The sequence below is a fragment of the Melanotaenia boesemani genome, chromosome 2 (genome assembly GCF_017639745.1).
Source record: "Melanotaenia boesemani isolate fMelBoe1 chromosome 2, fMelBoe1.pri, whole genome shotgun sequence".
Lineage (NCBI taxonomy): Eukaryota > Metazoa > Chordata > Actinopteri > Atheriniformes > Melanotaeniidae > Melanotaenia > Melanotaenia boesemani.
The window spans coordinates 30,055,333-30,077,390 of record NC_055683.1 but is presented as its reverse complement, the minus strand read 5'-3'; the positions used below and the strand labels follow the sequence as shown (position 1 = coordinate 30,077,390).

At 38.5% G+C, this 22,058-nt stretch overlaps 1 protein-coding gene across 1 annotated transcript in view; it reads right to left on the bottom strand.

Annotated features, from left to right (window-relative positions):
• Window positions 1–21,842, bottom strand: part of elfn1a (extracellular leucine-rich repeat and fibronectin type III domain containing 1a) — a 71,692-nt gene extending 49,850 nt beyond the window's left edge. The window contains exon 1 of the mRNA XM_041977412.1: window positions 21,189–21,842. The gene's annotated coding sequence lies outside the window, so the exon portion shown is untranslated. The remainder of the gene's footprint in view (window positions 1–21,188) is intronic.
• Between the last annotated feature and the right edge of the window lie 216 nt (window positions 21,843–22,058).

The following is a 22,058-nucleotide window of genomic DNA, read 5'->3' as shown; positions in this document are numbered from 1 at the left end:
CATGAGCAGCACTAACATACTTTCGAGGAGAATTAGGACTCATTTGGGCCAAAATAGGAAATAATTCAATTTGCTTAAGCTGCCATTTAAACAATTTTTCTCATTATCGCAAATGATTTTGGTGCATCAAGATAGTGAGGTTATGTCTGATGTCCAGTGCTGGTAAACTTATCTATTCATATATTCACTGAAAACATGGTGACCAGTATTGTGCACCTCAACTGTCGGGGATGGGGTCCATTTAAAATAACATATCTCCAATCTCACAAAGCAGAATGTTTTATTTCTGCATCAATAAAAGCAAAAGAAGCACACTCTCTTTGGAATTTGCTGTCAACGAGCTGTGGTAAGAAAGAGATGAGGTTGAATAAGAACAGACAGAAAGCTTAGCAAGAGGGGTTAGAGAGGAAAAACAAGGGCTGAAAACAAAGGTGAGAGGAGATACGAGGAGCAGGGGCGATGGGGAGCAATGGAACAGATGAAAAGAGTGAGTGCTTCCAGCTTGGCATGAGTGCATGTGTGTGCATAACTGGAGGATAATATGGCCAGAGTGGCGGCACACACATCTCACATCACACTCAACAGGTGGGTCAACAAGGGGCATCTCAAACAGGCAGGCAGGAGCTTATCTTAATTCTGAGGGAGAGAAAATCCAAGATCCCATCCACACAGACTCTCTGTAATCGATGCTGACAGGTAATTCAGAGGAGTGCATGGGAGAGCTCACAGCTTGCAGGAGTGGTGCCGCATTTGTGTGGCCTTGGTGCAACACTCAAGCAAGTCCTTACATATGTTCATATATGCACAAATGTTATAGAGGATTTAAAGTAAATTGCCAAAACCCAAATCTTCTTCCATTTGGGTAATAACTAAATCTAAATCATAAATAAAATTTTGTGATTGTTTTAGGAGGGGTCTTTATCTTTTTAGAAATTAATGGTACTACAGTTTAGCTTTTTGCCAATGTTGTTCTGTCTTTCTATCCTACTTTTTTCTGGTTTTGCTAAATTACTGAAAGTCATAGATAGGAGTGCCACAGATGCTGTCATCACAGTAAGATTTTTCCAACTTTACATAAAGGTTCAATTGTCCTCATTGAGCTAAGGGCTTTTTATTTTGTTTAATTGATCTTATTGGTGTTCTTTTGAAAGCCATCAAAAACAACAGCAGTACAGTAACTAATTTATGTAATTAATTGTTAACATTTTCAACACATTTTATGCATGACAGGCCCCATACATCTCACATTTCACTGTTATGAAGGCAGGACATGGAGGAGTCTAGAGGCAAGATGGAACAAGATTAGCTGGCTGGCTCTATGGATGGATTTGATTATAAAAAGAACATTGATGGAACAACCAATGAACAAAAAGTGATTTGCACAATCTGTAAGGAGTTTCACTTTCACTGAAGCTGTGTACCAACAGGTGCAAATTGCAACAAAAACCCAACAAAATTTTACCAAAGCAGGGAAATATAACAACCAGACACACAACATGGTTGTTAAACACAAGAACAAACCAGAAAAAAACAGAATCATTTCAGAAAAAATGATACAATTGATGCATTTGTCCATAATAAAAATAAAGAATCATTACCATCTGTGGTTGATGGCAACGCATCATTACAATGTTTTTGGTGTTTTTCTTTTTTAATTGATTGTTTTTGTAAAGGTCAGCATTTACATGACCTCACATGAAATGCAACACATGGGTATTAAAATGTCCAATTTTAATCATCTATTCTTAATTTCTAAACCTAACCATGTACTTTACATGCCTAACTCTAAACATTCAAGGCTAAAGGCAAAGCAGAAATGTGAAATGAGAAAGAACAGGATAATTTGTACAATATATAATGAGTTTTTCAGTAATGAGATAACACAAAAACTACCTCCAGTGGTATCTGACATTTAGGTTTCTTCTTTAAGTCTCGCACCTTGTGCTCTACAACTGTCTGAGTCAATAAAAACAATATATGAAGGGAAGAACTCCTCCTGTTTGGCCATTTAAAACCAATGTTGCTGTTTTGGGGAAAATCAGAGGAGATATAAAACAAACTCCAGAGAACGATAAATGGAGGAGTGTGTATGTAGGCTAGCGGGGGAAGTGTGAAGGCTCATGGCTGTGTATCCAGAGCACATTAAAAAGAGAAGAGAAGCTCTGTCTAGCTGCTCCCTCAAAGCTGCCACTGGCATCTTTCCAGGTTTGCGAGAGGACTTATTATGTAATTTCATGAGAGGCCGTTTTCTCATACTTGAACATTGCAAAAAACCAAAACTACTGACAGTTGAGAAAAATCCATCCACTAAATGAAAATAATTGATTATGTTCAAACATGATTTTTCAGATTTTTAACTTTTGTGTCAAATGTACGCCAAGATACACCACTGTGTTTGAACAGTGATGGAAATACAATGCTTTAAGAATGCTGTGCACATAGTGGCAATCACTTGGCAGCTGAACTGATTTTCCAAGCCATGCATAAAATATTTTTAAGGCGCTCTATTTTATGACAGCAGATTCCAAGAAAAAAAAAAAAAGAAAAAGAAATGAACAATGAGTGTTTGTGTCTTCAAAGAAACCCAACAACAAACATTCAAAGCAAAAGAAGTGGAATACTTCCTTTGATTCTCAGTTGGCCTGTAATTTTAGAGTATTCAGTCCCCGGAGGCTTTAAACACCAACTACAAAAATCAATGTGTTGCTTTAAGAGGAAAATTTTATTTTGCCGCAAAACCACAAGAGTTGTACTGTAGATTACTCTCTTCTTTTACTGAATCTTTGACAGCTACATCCCTGTTGGTTGTCAGTTCTACTGTAAATAGCTGAGCACTTTCACACGAATAGCATCAGTTAAAAAATCTAAAGGTCCAACCTGACAGAACAATGACTGGATTCAACGTGATTACCACACACTCTGCAGAAAAAGCTGTAGATTTTAATTAGAATTCAATTCAAAGAAAAAAATAATAATTTCATACAATACCTGAATATCATTATGTTATATGTTGCCTTTATTTGACATTTTAAGGCAACTACTGACAGAGAACATGACATGACAAGTGACAAAGCCCCACTAGATTTAGTCCTCAGAGAGGATGTTGTAGTCCTATGGTATGTGTCTTACAACACAGGGTCACCAGTAAGCCCCATGTGGTCAGAGCTTGCATGTTTTGTGATGCATATAAATGCAAATGAGTCATGGCAGGCCACTTCAGACTGCACTGACTGCAGTCTTTATGCAGGAAAATACATGGAACAAAGAGCGACGATTGCTCTGCAGCAAAAGAATTTAAATTTGAGGATCAAACCAAAGGATAAAAGGGAAGATTATAGTCAGATAGAGATAATAATAGAAACAGCACAGAGGTTACGATCTGATAGAAAATGTACTTTGTGAAAATAATCAGGTCATTAAAAAAATTAAGGTTGTGATGAGTTTTACAATTTATTATGCTAAATACATGACTTCTTATTATTTTATTTAGTTTTAGAAACAATATTTTAATTAGTAGTAATCAAAGAATCCTGTCCACCTGTTTTAGTCTACATTATTACACGAGTACCAAAAAAGATGGCATGAAAATCCATGTTTTTTAGAAAGTCCAGGGAAGCTAACTGACCTCTCCAAAGCTTTTGAAATTGTACCAATAAAATAAAATAATAATAATAAAAAAAAGTTATCTCCTATCTCTTTGTTTGCACACAGTGCTGGTGAAGATCCTGTTTGACAAGGCTTTTGCTCAAAGTCACACCTCTGACTTTTATGTATTTTTCATTGCTCGATAAATCTGCAAGTTTGTCATTGAGAAAAAAAAGTGCTGATAAAAGCTGGAACAACAGGTCAAAGTCACTTTGTTTGAAGAAGTTAATTTCCACAGAAACCCCAACTTTGAATCAATAAAATAGAAAGTTCATATGCGCTTGTCTTATAGGAGGTTCCTTCAATCTTTCGAACCTGCCATCTTGGGAGCAACCCTGGCTGGAGTCCAAGCTGCAGGGACAACAGCCAAGATCGCCTGCAGCACCTGCCTCCTATGTATCAGCTTTCAGTGACTGATGGATTCAGATGCAAAATCTTTAAATGCTTCAATATACATGTCAGCACCTATGCTTAGTTTGTAACCATTAATAAACCCAGTAATCTTTGTATAGAAGCTGCAGAGTCATCATTGAATTGTTGCCTTCATGAAATGTTTGTGTCACAGGCCCTGTTTTATTCAGATTTTATGCAGAAAATGTAATTGATATGGGACAGATAGATGGTTTGAACTACATTCTGCCACATAGCTCCATAAGTTTGTCCACTTTGGCCTTCACACATTCAACACAAGTCTTCTTTCAAACATATTTATTATAGTACAGTATTTAGTCTCTGACAGGTGCTGGCTACTTATTCTGAAGCACTATTGGCGACAGTTTTAATCTAGATTTTCCAATTATCAAAAGCCCAAGTGAATTGAATATTTAAGTAATCTGTTTTCTGTGTTGCAGTGCTCTGTGTTTCCAACCAGAATAAGACACACTTCTTGTTAATCAGATCAAATGGGAATCCTGAAAAACCTTAAACAGCAAGAAAAATCCAAAGTGAAAGACCTAACACTTTTAATTAAAAGTACATTGACACTGAGACATAGAACTAAGCATAAGCATTTAGCTGTAAAAATCTGATTAGACAGAAAAGGATAGATTTACTCAAACTTGCACTGCTAATAACAAAGTACAGGGTTGAACATTCACTACAGTGTAAGCTTTTCCTCATGGACTTGTCCACTTCGTCTGATGTGGATTTGTATGCTGCTCAAAACGGATTATACTTTTTAATCAGGCTCGTATCTTTGAGGACTATCAAGAAAAATTAATTGAAATTTCAGCCTCTTTTATGCTCTGATTAAGGTAGTCATGATAAACCTAATTTTACATTGCATGCTGCACTGATGGGTTGTCTCACACGCATTTTAAGAACATGTTTATTCCCATTACTAAAATAAATGATGGTATGCATAATTCATTTATTAAAGCTGAATTTATTATTGATTAATAGGAAGGCTTTTGAGCTCCCACGTGACGCTCAGCTCAAATTTATGCAGTATAATTCAAATTAGGCAGCAATTACGGTTGGTCATTTTGATGCATTCAGCAAACCTGAAACTGAAAAATTCCTTCTGATGCTTTTTTTCTGATGAAAAAAAAAAACAAAAACCAAAAGAACAAGTTTATCTTTGTGTTATCACTGACATTCCTGTGACATAACAGATGTACTTCTTTGAGAACTTCCCTGGAGGAGGGACTGAAGGCACAGCACAGAGGAATTGACAGAGGGAGTGTGCCTGCGGCAGACTGAAGTCTGAGCAGGCACACCCGCAGGGCTAATAGGCACTGTGGCCCTCAAGGGAAGCCCTGTCCTCAAATAAAACATACAGCATATACTGTAGTAACTGCTTAGACTTATTTCTACAAAGTATCCAGTACTCTATGAAGCACTCCAAGGATGTGAGGTTTTTGTTGATTTTGATAAGGTAGGGAGTTGTATTGTGTTTTCTATACTGCAGAATGCCATGCTGCAAAACTATAAACTGATGCCCACCTGATTATAGTGCAGTACCTAGTACCTCATTTTATCTGCTGGTGAGCTGATGTACTAGCTTCAGTTTTTAGTAACCTTTCTCAAAGTTACCAGTTAATAACATCAACTTGTTGATCTACAATTATTAATTGTAGGCATTTTAAATTGTGAGAGGCTGGGTAAAAGGCAAATGTTCTGTATTTATATAGTGCTTTGACTGTACCTGGAATGACACCCAAAGCACTTTACATTATACATCACATTCACCCATTCACACACACATGGTGGAAGCTGCCATGCAAGGCACTAACCACGACCCATCAGGAGCAATTTGGGGTTGTCTTGCCCAAGGACACCTCAACATGAGCTTGACAGGCCGAGAATTGAACTGGCAACACCCAGGACAAAGATGACCACTCTACCCACCGAGCCACACTGTGCCCAGGGTACACCCTGGACAGGTCACCAGTCCATTGCAGGGCCAACACAGAACGAGACAACCAACCATTCATAATCGCACTCACTCCTAGGGAGAATTTAGAGTGACCAATTCGCCTTACATGCATATATTATATATTACATATACATGACATATTACATATTACATATATAATAATAAGTAATATATTACATATTATTTTGTTTACATCTTCTCTTAAAAAAATCATTTAGTTCTTTCTCATTCGACAGCAGTTCAATCCAGAGAAGCTGTAGAGAATTTTAAGAGAAAAAGACCCAAAAGACTACATTTATGAAGCTTTTCTGTCTTTTTTATTTATTCATTTTTGTTTTTTCTTCCTATGTTAGCTACATCTTCAACATCATTTGCCCAACATCTTAGTCTGGCTTCTCTACCTTTGGTCTCCAAGCCACTCAACCTGAGCTGTGCCTGTAATAAACTCATTTCTAATCCTGTTCATCCTGGTTAATTTGCAACAGGTCAGTGAATAAAGTGGCTATGAAACAAGCACCCCAAAGAGGCTTTCCACAGTAAAATGTGACATAGCTCATCTCTTTTGGGAAGACTGTAAATAGTTTAAGAATCTAAGAATGACATTCAAGTGTACGAATTGAAAAGGAATTTGTGATTTTATTGTTTTAAGCATAAAATATGAAAAGATTAGAGGAGATAAAATTTAACTGACAAAACTGAAAATAATATTTAGTGGTTATGACCTTTGCTCCAGTTAAATGGCACAGCCATATATATATATAACTTAGTGTATGTGCTTTGAAGCGCTTATATGATCTGCCTTTGTTCAAATTTTACACAGTAGCTGCATTTCCATTACCCCTACAATTGCACAAAATCTAAATATCACAGTAAAAAACTGGTAATGGAAACACTTAAAAAAAAAAAGAAATCTCTGAACGTATCGCTAAAACTTTTATATGCCCTCATGAGGTGGTTTTTCAGACATGTCAATATAGAAGTATATAGCAAAAGTTTAATGGAAACACTTTTTTCGCATTTACATGTCGCTGGACTTGATGTAGGGGTTAACGTGACCAGTTAACTTCAAGTAAAGATGGCGCAGTATGTATATACGGAGGAGGAGACATTGTTTTACAAAGAGTTAAAGAGAAAAACACAACTGCCATCCCTGAGAGCAAACACCAGCGAAATGCAGAAGGAATTAGACATCTCCATCCTCCTCAAAGTGGAATCTTGTGAGACGAGATTTTACGAGAGTTACACCTTATGCGCTAAACACCATTTATTGGAAACACCTGCAAATCGTAATTGTACTTTGTTAAAGTTTTAAAAACATCATTTTTATTTTGCTAAAAACTGTAATGGAAATGCAGCTAGTGTTTCAACTTTTCTCTAAAAACAGGTTTGCATATATATAATTAGCTATAGCTTAAAACTACTTTAATTTGTCTCTACTGCGCCACTTTGGCTGCCTGTGCAATTTTTTAGCTGAAAACTTTCTTAAATGGCAAGTTAGAAACATCTCTGGGAGCAGCAGAAATCCCTTTACTGAAATTGCAAGTGATCACAGCAGACACTGTTATTATTTAGCTTTGGCAAATCACTGAGCAAAAGCTGGCTGATGATAATAATTTGCTTTTAACACTCCATGCTTCAATTTTTGATCAGTGCTTCTGAAATCTAAAGCCCGCAGCTGAATTTTGTGATGCATAAATGCTTGTTATAAGGAAAAGTCACCATCTAGCTGTTTTAACCCAGATTTATGTCACATTATTTATCTTTAAACAAGCAACAAGAGAGAATATGTTGCCATAATAATCTTTAGATGTGTGTTTTGGTTTTCAGTAAAACCAGGCTTCATGCTGAAGACTGTAATACCATATTTTGATACTTTTTTAACTTTCATATGCTGACTTGAAAACAACAATTCATTGTTCATCACTCACAGCTGGATACCACTTTATTTAAAGACTGCATTCACTGCAACCATTTCTGTATCTTTCTATATTGTGGCATTTAAAATCTTTAAAACTTAACCCAAGAGACTTAAACCATTGATTTTGTCTGTGAGCATCAATGGCAGAAAACCAAGATATACTTTTGAATATGCAATTGCTTAATGTGTGGTAAAATCCGCTGAATATCCAGAGCTCTAAGGTGAAGTAAAAGGTTTTTTCAGGCTGACTCAGGATGACTACCTTTCAGGAAGATGTGTACAGTGTATAAATGCCAGCTGACAAACACACACTTCATAGCAACAATGGAAGATTAAATAACAGATAATAGTAATTTATCCTATAGAGAGGCATCTTGATGGTGAAGCAGCCTTCACACAAGCTGAAGAGCGAATATGTGAGAAAAGGGCACTTTTGTGTACCTCTGAAACAAGACGGAGCCACACAAAACAGCAGAGGATTTGGAAAAGCATAATCATGTGTTTCATACCAAGAAGAATGCAATGAAAGAACTTAATGTTATACTTTGCCCTGGTTCCATCGTATCTCAGGAGACTAAAGCAGCATGTATTCATTGTGCATAGCATCACACAGAATCCAAGTGGTTTTACTAAAGAAGTGGGAAAGCATAATTGGCACACGGGCTTTACACATAATCTCCATATTTAGTTAAGGAATAACACCTCACAGGCCTGACAATCTGGCACCCCAGATTCCTTCTCTCTCTGTGCTCTGCTCTCACAGTGGGTGATCACCAGCCTGAGCTGATTCGGCCTGAAAGGCAGCGCTGTTTAATGAGCAATGGAGGGCATGAGTGAAGAGACAACAGGTGGAGTGTCAGATTGATGCTCTGCAGCTGGGGATGGACCACTTTTCTTGCCAGCTGTCAACCTGGATAATAATCATTAAAAAAAGCATGTTTGCAAAAGTGGTTATACCATCGAGCCAGTTAGTTAAGTTAGATTAGATCCACAAGATGTTATGCATCTGGCTGGTGTTCACAGACATCAGCTTTCAGCTTGGCAGTTATCCAGATAAATATAGATATGTTTCTGATTTGCTGCCATAAGCAGCAAGGAATTTGCCAAAAAGAAAACTAAAAAGGTCATGTATTCTTTTGGAATTATGATCGGTAGTATTCAGTAACAACACTCTCAAAAACTGGCAGAGAATTACACTGACTTTATTGCTCTGGGCACACCAAATATAGAATTTTTTTTCAATTTTATGTGACTTGATTCAATTATTGCATTAAAAGTCAAGTGTGCTTTCCAGCCACTTTTTCAAATACTGCATTGTTTCATCAAACAAAAATAGAAACACAAGTTGGATTCCTCACAAACACTGTGGCTTGTAATTAATTTATCATTAGTTATAATTCAGCACTTACACCAGAGCCTTTTTAAGACTTCACTGTGATGGTAGTGTAAAAATCAGCCTCTTTGAATAATTTGTATCATATTGAAGCCTCCTAAGAGTGTCAACGAACAGTAAGTCAAGTATGCACTGCTGCTCTCCAGTATGAGTGTTATGGTACACTGTGGCCTGCTAATGGTGTGAATACTGGCACATTTTTATAAGTAGATGCTAGTCTGTTTGCTCCAAGTTTGGAAGCAGTTTCTATGGTAACAACATCCAATCACTTGCTCTCTGACAATCTGCAGATTTAAGCAGTATCTCTGTTTAAAAGCAATTAACTCAATTCAGACGTGTCAACATTTGGATTTAACAGTATGTTTGGAGATTTATTTACATGTGATCAAGTAAGCATGCAGCCTGCCAGCTAGAGCTGAAAAGCTTTAGACCAGCTTCAAAACAGTCATTTTGAAACTGCTTTGAACTTCAGGTGAGAGGACACATTACAGAGGAATTCTGGCAGCCTGCACACTCTACATCACTAGCTCTGAAAAGACATTTTAGCCATTAGACATTTTATTTTAGCGAAGAACTGACCTATGATCCCCACAGTACAGCAGGCAGGTCACACACGGGTTGTAAAGGCTAGACATATGGCTGATGAAATTATTGATGAGTCAGTCACCCTATTATTTACAACTTGCCCTTCAAAGCTGGTCCTTAAAGCAGCCATGTTCTCATTTGGTGCAGCCTGACTTTGTGAATCTTCTCTGTGTGATATTGTAAGACACTGACCCTCAGTTAAAGCTTAGTTAAAGCCCAGATGGTGCCTAAAGTATTTCTGCCCAAATTTTCTCTTTAATCATGTCAATCTGACAAAAACTGTTAACTGGGCTAAAAATAAACTTTATTTATTTATTTATTTATTTTTTTTACGTTCCTTGACAAGGAGACAGAGATGCCAAACTTCAACAGTCAGATGCTGGGTGAGATGGGAGTCATTTTATTTAAAATAGTAAAGTCAAACGATCGCAACTGTGACATTATTGTTCATTATTATTAGAAGTTACATTTATTTCTCACCCTGTGTATCTGTGGATAAAAGGACATGAGTGGAGGAGAGGTGCAAAACCTTTACCCAAGTAGAAAAAACCCAATTAAAAAGATAAAACTTATGTAATGTGTCTAAATTTAAAAATTACACATGTTCTTACTTTGATACGTAATTAGTATCTTTTATGGTAAATGGTCTGTATTTATAAAGCGCTTTTCTGTACCTGGAATGATACCCAAAGCGCTTTACATCATACACCACATTCACCCATTCACACACATTCACACACTGATGGTGGAAGCTGCTGTGCAAGACACTAACCACGACCCATCAGGAGCAATTTGAGATTCGGTGTCTTGCTCGAGGACACCTCGACATGAGCTTGACAGGACGAGAATTAAACTGGCAACCCTCAGCCTACAAGATGACCACTTTACCCACCGAGCCACGCCGCCCTAATTTCATGTACTTAACGTAGGTTGTACATTTGGTTATATGACAATTATTTTTATTCATAGAATTATAATCAGAAAAATCACTACAGTTGTCACATAAGCATCAACCATTCCACAGAAATGCCAACCAGCTTTTGTATTGAAAAGGGTAAGAGTTTATTAGAAAAGAACCCGTGTTGGAGTTATGTTTACAGATCTTAAGAAGGCATTCGACACAGTCAACCATCAAGTTCTTCTGACTAAACTTATTATAATTTTTCTATGGATGCCTTGTCTCGATTTAAAGGGATACTGTCTAATAATTTCTTCCATCTAACGTTGGAATCGTGTATCACATTTTAATGTGTAGTGCATTCTAGCGCCTCATTTTCTCAAACACGTATTGCAACAACTGTTGCCGCCCTGTCTTAAGAAGCCTCAACAACACAGATGAAAGCATGTCATCTGAAAGTTCATGGACTGTTCACTCAGGTGTAGAGGTTTGTAATTTCATAAATATTGCAAACTGTATCCCATGAAACTGACAGATATCGTTACTCTGTGTTTAGAAGAAAAAGTTGTTCTCACAGGGGGAACAGATCTTGACGGGAAACTGGCCTCGCCACAGCACTGCCTTTTTGTCACAGTAAAAGCCAGCTTATAAAACAATCTCACAGGCTTTTAGTCCGGCTTTGACTAGTCAGCATTTACCATGACGATAAAAGCCACTGAAACCACGTAAACATGCACTTCTGTACCGAGACTGGTGTAAGTTTTTTTTTCTTCTATTCAGACAATAATAGTAGGATGTTGCAGCCTTCCACAGACATTTCTGCTGACATGTTATCAGCAACATCAAATCACTGCAGCAGGTGCTGGATCCTGTTCAACCTGCCCACTGTCAGCCACGCCCATAGAGTCCAGGGCCAGGTCTAAAGGTGGATTTATACTCGCGTGGCATCTGCGTCACCACCTTATGCGCTGCATAGCACGGCGGTCGCCCAGCACGCACCTCTTCCAGACCTGACATGCACCCCTGCTACGCAGATAGTTACATGGAAGTACTCCCTTATGATTGGTCAATTTGGGATTACGAGTTTCCAGATTTCTGGATCTTCTCACTGAATTTGTGTGGTAACCACCATTTTTAAAAACAACACCCAATGGATCAAGTTAATGAGAGGCTAATCAAATTATTTCTTCATTTTTATCCACAAGCTAATAAAGACACTGAACCATATTAGACGCCATTGTTGTTTTAAAACAGAAAATGTGAACCGGAACTGAAGTGAACAATCAAAAGAACTCTGTTTTTTACCAGCCGATACCATACCTGCTACCACCTTCAGATTAGGAGGAGAAACTGCAACACAGCACCAAAACGATGCGTAACCCCAATGCTTGAGTGCACGAGCAAACTCACCAGCGCCAGCTACGCCATAACCAACCTCACACAGCTGCCACATGAGTATGAAGCAACCTGAAGCAGAAGGCTTGCTGTGTTGGAAGCAGAGAACTTTTCTCCTGGTTTATCATTATGCTCAGTACCTCGATGTGTCTGAGTGGAAGGAAGGTGAACTGGTAGACCTAGCCCTTAAAGGTGAAGCGAGGTACTTTCTGCGTTCCGAGCGAATTGGAACAGGGAACTACACATCCTTTAGATTCATCAAGGTGAACCACTCCCCTGGTGAGATGGCCTGAAGGAAATCTCTCGTGCAAAGCATTCAAAATGGCAAGACCTTTAGAAACTTGTTCAGTCCAAGATTCAAGATGTGCCTAAGGGAACCTAGAAAGTATGTGGAATAAAACCCATCATTCCATGAAGGACGGGGAACCAGTGAGATGGTATTTTGTCCAGAAGAGTGTCTATCTCCTGTGCCAAAATTTTGGCCTTTATGGAGTGTGTGACTGAAGTCCATATGACCCCTGAGGCAAGAGAGGACCAGCGGAGGAACAGCAACCTGTAACCCTGGGACATTGTTTGCAAAACCCACACATCTGTCAAGTTGCATCCACCCAGCAGTCCAGTTACTGCATTGAAAATCTGCCCCCTGCTGCCTGGAACCCTCGGGTTGGGCGCCCATGTTTATTTAAGGGCTTGGAAAGGTGATGAACCTATGAATGTCTCCACTGGGGCTGGCAAGCCAGTAAGCTGTCAATCCGCCCTTCAACCATGTGCACAGCCAGGCAATCCAGGCAAAAACGACCACCATCAGAACTTTTGCCATCTTATTTTCTTTATTTTTTTTATTTTTGACAACCAAGCAATCAAATAAATTTGTTTTCATACCATACTGATTGATTAAGTGAACTTAATTCAGAAAAGTCACTGTGTTCCTGGCACACAAGCTATTGTTACACAAAATATTAGTCTGCAATATTGTCTCCTGGTGGACTCTATAGTCTCCAAACTCTGATCAGCTGCATTGATCAAATTAAAGATTGGATGTTTCAGAACTTAAATGAAGACAAAATTGAAATAATAGTTTTGGAGCCAATGAAGAAAGATTACAAGTCAGCACTCAACTTTGAACAGCTAAGTTAAAAAAATAACAACTAAGCCAGAAATCTGGGCGCGGTCATGAACTCTGACCTAAATTTAGGAGTTACATTAAGACGGTTGTGAAGTCAACTTATTGTCACTTAAAAACATATCAAGGATTGAAGGACTGATGACTCAGCAGGATTTAGAAAAACCTGTCCATGAGTTTATATTTAGTAAACTGGACTACTGTAATGCTGTCCTCACAGGTCTTCCTGTAAGGACAGGGAGACTGTAAGGAAAGGAAGACATGTCTATCAGACAGCTGCAATTAGTCCAGAACGCCGCTGCTTGAGTCCTCACTAAGACCGGAACATGAATCATATAACTCCAGTCCTCTGATCTTTACACTGGCTTCCTGTCTGTCAAAGAATTGACTTCAAAACCCTGCTGTTAGTTTACAAAGCACTGAATGGTTAAGGACCAAAATACATTCAGGATCTTCTGGTTCATTATGAACCAACCAGAGCCCTCAGGTCATCAGGGTCAAAAGTACTTTCTGTTCCCAGAGTCAGAACAAAACGTGGAGAGGCAGCGTTCAGCTTTTATGCTCCTCACACATGTAACAAACTCCCAGAAAACTGCAGGTCTGATGAAACTCTCAGCAGCTTTAAATCAGGGTTAAAATGTTTCCATTTGCTACCTATTATTAAAGCATAGTTTGTTTTAATGTACTTTTAATGCTTTTAATGCCCCCCCTCCATAATATTTCTAATGTTTTATGTAAAACATTGAACTGTTTTGTACATGCAATGTGCTTTCCAAATAAACTTGCCTTGCCTAAACAAAGTGATTAATTTGTTGAAACAGCATGTCAGCGCCTGTGCTTATAGGTCTCCGCACAAGTTCATATGCAGGATGTTTTTTCAAGTAGTTGTGGCAGTAACTATAAATATGTAAGTGATGATAATCCAACTAATTTATACAAATAATAGTAGCAATGCTAGCATCTGTGCTGTGCATTACTCTGATCAGCAGAACACTGATGCTGGCTCTGGTCACCTCACTGCTTAGGTCAGTAAGATGGTTTTAAGGTTGCCCATCACCCATCAAGCTTTCACAGGCTTTGCAATATGTCGCCTGTACAGCTTGTATAGCTCAACAGGAAGCTATCGACTGGCTCGAGTCATTCATCAAACACTTCTACAATGTGCTTGGCTGACGTGGTGAGGAAGATTAAGGGATGACCTTCACACAACATCAAAGTGTAGATGAGAACTGGGATGATCATCTGATTGCTCCTGGCCTTCTTGTCATTTACTTGATTTTGGTTGCTTGCTCTTTTATTTTACGTGCAAAGAAAGAACAGCTCCATAATTATTTTGTTAATTATTATCCAGATGAACTGTGTGCTGCATTTTGAAAAGACTTTGCTTTTTTAATGCGATAGGACAGTTCTGGCATGTTGATCACTTTAGAGGGCACACATTTTAATCTGTGACTTCTTTTTCCTTTTTTTTATATATATATAGAGAGAGAGAGAGAAATGAGGAGTGGCACCACTGGCCAATTTTTGTTTCTGCTTTGGTGTTTTTATTTAAGTGTTAAATATCCAATGTTTGTATTTACCAACCACAGCAGCCACAAAGCTGTTACTAAACAAAAGGGAAAGTTGAAGTTGCTGATGTTGCTTTAAATGGATGGTGATTGCCAGGAGTTCTTTTTACACATTAACTCAAATTACTTTTCTGGAGAGAAATGGGACACATACCTAGAAGCTGTGAGACTGCTGATATGTGGAAAACAGAGCTCCCTTGTGTCTCATCTTTGCTCTCATGTTGTCCATGAATTAATAAGAAATGGTAAGCAACTTGAGTTTCCTACTTAGCTACACGAGTTATCTTGACTTGCTAAATTAAAAATATTCAGAGTAGTTTTCTTTGCTTTGGGAATTGACTGAAAGAACCTCTGAGTGGTCGGCAAAACTGAGGGCATGCAAAAATAAACTGCGAAACAACCTTAATGGGATTTAAAGGTTAAAAGAAAAACAAGAATGGGATTTTACAACCTACTGTGTGATGATACTGGAAAATCAGTCAGTTACAAAGCAATACTGGCAATGAAAGAAAAAAGTAACATTTAGGAATTTATATTCACAGAAGCTATTTAACAGGTTAATTTCCTCAGTTGCATCATTAGTGTACAGTAGAGCACAGACCAAAGGAGGGACATGCATTGATCACCATCAAATAAATATAGTCCCCACTGCTTGATGACAAGCATTCAGTGTTGCATGTGGGAGCGGCTCCATTCACCAAGCATCCGTCACAAGCTGGTTTGAATTTCAGAACTGATAGAAAGGCACAAACTGCTTTATCACACTGCATTGCTAATCAGCGATCTAATCAGCTGCACATTCTCACGCTGCGGCTGCAGAGCAGATTACTGCAAAGCAGAATGTGAAGACCTCACTCTAAATTGGCTTTAGTTTGACAGACTGGCAGCTCAGAATCTTAAATACATCTCTTACTTGGACTTTGAGTACATTGGCCTCTACAGACTTACTCTTTGCTTTCTATATTTCCCAAAGGATCCAATTAATAGGAATGGTGTACTGTCTCATTTCTGTCTTCACTGATAGTTTGTTTACCTGTGCTTTGCACATGTACACCTCTTTTCTTGCCTCAGAACAGAGCACGAGGACTTCCATCAACTTCATGTTCATTATTAAAGTAATGGCCAATTACATTTTTTTATGTTTAAAGTTTTAAGCTTTAATTCATACTGGACTACGAAAAAGCCTTTACATTAGTGTTGTTCGGTTACATACATCATCATGGCAGATTATTCAGTTATACCTGGTGGTGCATTTCATATCCATCCAGTTTAATTTAAATCATAAAAAAATACTTTCAAGTGTTCATGTATGCTGTGACTGAGCAGGAGAAATGCAATACCATTTCAGCTCAAGACTGCAGAAAAAAAAAAAAGAAGAAGGGATATGTCTTTGCAGGTGCAGCTGATGAGGATTTATGCAAGTGAAAAGTGCTTTTCCTTTCCATCATAAAGCTGCAGAATAGCCTGCACACCTCTTTATTCCATAGCTGCTCTGCAGTTGCTAAATGAACCACACAGTCTCCTGGACTAAACCTCACATCCTCTCTGTTTGTAAGACTGTAACACAAAAAAGAAAAGCCTTTGAGTGGAGTCACACGATCACTTTTACTTTCATTCTTTTCTTACATTAAGACAAAAAGGAATAATAGACATTTTAATGCCTGTATATCTCCAACCCGCATAAGTACCTTAATGACAGCTTAAAACAAATTTTTCACTGCTATTACTCTATGACTGACAAATTATGTGGTACTCTGTATAGACTGCTGATGTTTGATAGAGCTGTAATTTTATTTAGTCAAAACTACAATCAAAGGCTCACACAGCATGATTTACAATAACATGTCCTCTTGAAGCAATGAGTTTTGAAATGCAGTTCACGTTGAATCATAAGCTTTGGGGTTTATATTGGGGGTACAAACAAATGCAAATGCATCCACATTCAGCTATGCACAGATAATATGCTTTGAAAAGATGTGGAAAACACACCAAACACAACATGGATGTTATGATCATTTTCTGCTGTGGGGTGTGAAAACAAAAACAAAACAACACAATTAATACAGCTTGACTTTTGCACAAACTGGGTTCAGCAGTTAATTATTAATCATGACCCATGTCACGACCTTTTCTCAACTATACAAATACAGCATATTGATGTGCCTCTCTTCTACGAGTTAAGAGTTTCATAAAATAACATAGATGAATAACATTGATGAGAGTTATTTCTGTACCAAAGCTTTGTGTGTTTGTGTTCAATGTACTTGTTTGAGCTGTTCACAGTGCAGAAGTCACAGAGGAAATATACAGCACACTCTACAGAACCTCAGCAGCCCTGTATATATGAGCCGGCTCTTTGTTTGCATGTAGTGTCTAAAAATTCTACTATGGTGGGATTTTTTATATCTAAAAGTTTCCCAGCATCTCCCTCTGTGATTTGTCTGCAATAAAATGGGGACATACATACATCTCATAACATGCAACATGTTCTGCTATGTCCATCATCATATGTATAATCCATTTTGACAAATAGCATTTATTGGCTATGCTTAAGGTGCTGCCTGTAAACTGAGCATTGTCAGGACTGTTATGGGCCAGATGTATGGGCTCTAATGTACAGGATATCCTTTAAGCAGTGCAGGTGCCTGCAGAAACACTGCCATGCAACCCAATATCTAATTACTTTGCAGAGAAGATGGTAAATAAGAAGCACAGCAATGTTCTATTCACTTCACTCTGCCATTTTATGACGCTTGTTTACTAAAGGGTTTCGTGCATCATAAGGCAACCAGCAGGTGGCTGAGGAAACTACACAAACGTTTGCTGGCATTCTGTGGTGGATTAATTTTTGTTCACTCCTAAATGAATGATGACTGATTCACACCCTTGAGTGAAACACCACATCCCCAGGTTGATCCCCACAATCTGTCAGTAGCACAGTCTGGTGCACTTGCCTCATTTATAATCCCTACAGTGATCAGTTTTTTAAGGGAGATGTGAAAACCTCCTAAAAAGGCATCCCATTTTCTTCTCAACTGTAATCAGCAATAAGATAATAGGAGGTAGGCAAAATGAAAGTTCTGAGAGATAATGGCTGCACCTGCCCCATCATGTTATTTTCTTTTTTTTTTTTTTTTTTTTTTTTTTGTTACTTCAAACACGCCTGGAATTCAAAGAGCCATTGCTGCCACTTTCAATAAACTCCCCAGAGTAAATTCAAATACATTCTTTCCTGAGATGAGACCAAGCCGGAGCTCTGTAAATGCACGGTGCAGTTAATGACTCATGAGGTGCTGATTCAAGGTGAAGTTCGCTAATGGTTTTGCAAGCACTCAAGGAGATATCATCTCAGCAATAGTGCATCTTTGTTTTGCATTGTCTAAGGAAAATGTGCCCAAGGGCAGCTGCATTTTAGGAGCAGCATGTTACTTTGTATTTTCAGCCTTACCTGTTCATTACAGCCTTCTTTATACATCAGAAACCCTTAACCAATAGTTTCCTCCCTCTTGAATGCTAAATTACTGCCAATACCATTTTCTTTAAATGCCTCGCATCTGAAAGCAAACTCTGCTAGTGTCTATGTCTTGTCTTGTTTATAACCACAAAAAGAAAATTATTACCTTCATTTATATTACATACATTAAATTTGTGTGGCTGATAAAATGCAGACTGCATCTAATATCATCCAATCTTAACAAACATACATAGAACTAGAAAAATATTTTATTTATGTTCAGTCTAGCTATAACTCTGGGCTTTTTGCTTCGTTTATCCACTTAGCTCTTGCTGTAGAAGAAAATAAATTCTTGTCTTCCTTTGATTTGTTTTCCCTCTGTGACTAATTTCACGATCCTTTCATTCTTCAGCATGAAGGAAAACCATCTCATTCCGCTTTTAATAAAACAGCTGAGCGTCACACGGGACATTTGCAACTGAGGTGGTGCAACAGCACTTGTAAAATGGCACGCACTACTCACAGCACAATAAGTTTTAACGGTTGTCAAGAGCTGTGGCACTGAATTAAGCCATGCTGTTGTACCATATGTTTCACAGCTTTGTCTACAAACCCTGGCTGGTCCCTCTGATTACACTTTACACATTGTTAACTATACAACCAGTGCTTCGCTGTTGTGGCTGATCCCTGGTAACTTTTCTTCAACATGGTTTAAGTGTGATAAATAACCATATTTACACTGGATGTATGAGCTCTATTTTTGTGTTCAGAAAGCAAGTGCAATATGCTAACTAGCAACAGTGTGATGAACAGTTGAAGCTAGATTAAAACCTGCATTTTAGTCATGTTGTAGGCCACAGTGTGTTGAACTACATCAGAAATGGCAGGAAAATAAAAAAGTCAGGGTTTCTGTATCATCCCAGATTATTACAATGTGTTTGTTCGCGTTCCAAATCAAGTTTTCATTTTTGAAAATAGGATGATATCAGGCTAACTTGGTTATAAAGAGTTTTGGATGCATCAATTCAAGTCATTGACAGTGTATAGCTGTTGAAAACTGTGAGGCCCACTGCCATTTCCATTTAGAAAGGTTGGTCACATTTCCAAAACTGCTGTCCCCCTAGGATATCTGTCTCTCTCAAATAGCAATTTATCAAACAGGGCAGCCTCGTCTTTTCTGCTCCTCATGGTCATGAGACGCTGTAATTCTCTCTCAGTATCCTCGGCACGATCGCTTTCTCTCTCCGCCACAAAGAGCCAAGCTAAGGCAACTTGCATACAAAATAGCTGACTCAATCATCCAGCTGTATAATCAAGATAAGGGAGATGGGGGACAGGAAAAGGGAGATGTGAAGCCAAATGCAAGAGACATCTTTAGCAACAGCAGCAAAACTAAGATGTTTTGAAGCTGTCATAACTCTTGAGATCAAAATTTTAAATAGGAAACTGGGATTCACACTGATGGCAGAGGCTAAACTGAGGCTGATCCACTTTATGAAATAACTAAAATGAGAGCAAACGCAGACAAGTAATATCCTGCAATAACTAATATGTCAGTGGAATAAGACAGATTGTTTAAGCTTAATACCTTAAAAGCTTTCCAGGTTTTTAAATGCCACTATGATCATAACACATCTACACCTACACATATGAGTTGATCATATAGGCTTGTCATTTATGTGGCTGTTTGTAACCACAAGGCTAAATCAAAGCACTTTTTCAACATTTTTGAGCCACTGCTGTATACTAAATCCTACTAATGCTTACTCACTGCCACATCTATTTCTGCAAAAGACTACAGAACTGGCATCTAATATCTCTGGAGATTAGATATATGATGGCTTAAATAAAAAGATAGATATCATTCCATAAAGCTATGTGCAATTCCAGTAAATCAACACGTATAGCATCCAAGCACTTTGAGCGCATTCTTTAGACAGATGGCACACAGACAGTAAAATCCTCAGCTAATCTGAGTGAGACCGCACAAGGCTACTAAGTACAAGGCTGTGTAATAACAACAATGGGGTTTATTGAGGCCATGAGGTGCAATAATCATTTTGATTTGTCTTTTAAAGTTTTCCAAATCTGCCTATTTGTCACTTTTAATTTTCAGCTGCAGATTCGTGATACTAGTTGTCATTTTGTGTATGTGGTCTTAGATGTGTAGGCCTGTTGGTACAGAATAAAAGCTTTATTTATAAGTGGTATTAACCGAAAGTAACTACAAGCCTTCATCTACTGAAGTAATTTTCTGCGTCTGAATCTTAAATAAAGTTCAGTCTCTGCAGGTTCAGTAAAGCAGCCCCGAAGCTGTCCGTGGTACTGAAGCCGCATCTCTAGCGTACTATTACAGCTGCAAAGTACCCACTGTACTTATCCGGAGCTGTATCAGATAGTTCGCAGAGCAAATGCAAATATATCGTGTCCAAATGCGCACAAAACTGTTTAGACTCCTAAAATAAATAAATAAAATAGAAGAAAGGATATAAAACAGGAAACTTAAGCTTTCGGCATACTTGCAACATGATTGCAAAAGTGTCCCCCATGTCCCGTTTTTATCAGCCTGGACAACAATTTCGCAGAAACTAGTGCTAAATGCACACACTGGTCCACAAGTTGAGCTACGTATTCTGATCGATGTCTGCATGAGTTAGTTGTTCCACACAATATGCACAACAGCCGAGTCATTCATGCACTCCTTAAATCACATCTGATCTTAAGATATTCCTCAATACCATCTGTAGGTGCAAACGACATAAAGTCGCTTCGAGTAAAATATCTGTAAAGTGTGCGTTATTGAAGTTGGGGGATAAAAATTCAACCGCTTACCTGCTGAACGATCGCAGAGCATGAACCTCGTCCCGATACAAAGCTGGCAGCTCACTGTATCTTAGCGCGATCGCAAGACATTTTCATGGAGAGATGAGATATTTCTGAGAGATGTTAAAAACTATTATTTAAAAAAGAAAAGAAAAGAAATAAAAACAGGAATCCAAAATGTCTGTGGTCGGTTTGAGGACGCCAAACGCAGCGACTGCTTGCGCCAATCTCAAAGATCCATTAAGCGGTGAGTGATTTAATTCAGAGCTGAGCTCCTCTCATTGCTCGCCTTTATGTATTCTGAAGAGACCCGGAGCCCTGCTTGGGTCTTTCTATTACACCGAGAGCTGACACCACAGTCTAAGGAGGCGTGCAGGTACTGTGAATAGGTTTTACTGTATCACTTAGGAAACGGATGGGACGAGCTGCGAAAGGAGCGCATGTTGATCCTTCAGACTAGCCGAGGCAAAGTTTAAATCTCATAATAAGATTGTTTGTCACCGCCAGGCTATAAATGGTGGCTGGTTCAAGACGGATGCCGAGAGGGTCGGGGTAACTCCTTCCGAGATGCAAAAGCGTGATAACCGGTGTCTGGTTAAACCACCACTGTTTCAAGTTAATAACCACAGTCGGAGAGAAAAGTGTGAGTTACGTCACGCTGGCTTTGAGCTTGAGCAGCCGGTTCCTATGAAAGAAAAGAATGAGAAAACTTTCCTTCCGTTTTCCTCTGAGTAGCCTATATAGGCTGCACCGCCGTGCTTAATGGTTTTGAACTGCCCAATTTCACAGTCTGGTTGGGGGTATGTTTAATTTGGTATTGCATGAAAGGAGATGATTTTCCTCTTCAAGAAAAGGTCCACTGGTGCAACCAGCAGGGGG